The sequence below is a fragment of the Myotis davidii genome, unplaced genomic scaffold (genome assembly GCF_000327345.1).
Source record: "Myotis davidii unplaced genomic scaffold, ASM32734v1 scaffold126, whole genome shotgun sequence".
In the NCBI taxonomy this organism is placed as follows: Eukaryota; Metazoa; Chordata; class Mammalia; order Chiroptera; family Vespertilionidae; genus Myotis; species Myotis davidii.
This window is the reverse complement of record NW_006297660.1, coordinates 923,443-924,643: the sequence shown is the minus strand read 5'-3', so window position 1 is coordinate 924,643 and position 1,201 is coordinate 923,443.

Genomic DNA, 1,201 nt, shown 5'->3' with positions numbered 1-1,201 from the left:
CAGGAAAGACACTGAACAAATTGTCAGCATGATTTACATACAAGTTGTCAACAGCATCTGGGTTGCTCTGTGAAAGAATGATGGGTAACAGATGTTCTGGGAAATGCTACCATCTGCCCTTTCTCAAAATACATCCCCTGTGAAACAATGAATTTGAATGGATGCCACAGAGACACCTTCCTTTTGAAGAACTTAACCAGCCTCAATATCTCAATGTTACTTGTGGTCATCACAAAAGCAAACCGTCTTAAGTATAAAAACAGTCAGGGTTACAAGCAGACAGGTCCTTGAAAAACTTTTTAAGTTTCGTCACATATTTTGGAAAGATGACTCGCCAGTGGGTATGCTGGGAGAAATCCATCAGGAGGTCAGGAATTCCACTTGTACAATCTAGTGGGGATGTAATGCTAGTGCCTTATCTGGTTGGTGATTTGTTTAAATTTTGCAGTGTTTTCAGAAACAGGTAAAATTACGTATCCTGCATCTATCATTTTGCAAGAATATAAATATAACAAGAAAATATGATTCAATAAACTAACACCTGCATTCACCTGTTGTATAGATAACAGCACTCTCAGTGACAAAGTGTCAGTGTGTTGAGGGTCAAGTATGCAATGGGTGATCAGAATTAGTAACAGTAAGAAGTCAAGTCTCTCAGCAGAGAGCGAATTTAGCCACTCTCTTAATCCTTTTCTCCCCAGTATAAATTATTTATTTAAGCAAAGCATTTTTTTTCATATGTAGAGATGGTTATAGATTTGAGCTTGCTGGATCTGGAACCCTATATAAAATGAAAAATTACTCAGCATTTAAACATATTTTAAAACCTACCAAATAGTTTTATGTACTGAGTTATTAATAAGAATATTATTCTTAAACATACAATTAGTACAAAGAGATATTTTTGGTTTTTTCTCCCTTTGTGAATGTCATATTTCAAATCTTAATATGATAATAATTTTTTTTAAAAAAATAGGATAATAGTGGTTCATCTTGACAGGCATTTAACAACACATATGACAGTAGTAATATAGACTTGCTTAGTTTATTATGCCTTATTAACATAGAATTTTTATGATGGATCTTAAGGAATTTTAACATCTGAATTTTTTTAAAAATATATTTTATTGATTTTTTACAGAGAGGAAGGGAGAGGGATAGAGAGTTAGAAACATCGATGAGAGAGAAACATCGATCAGCT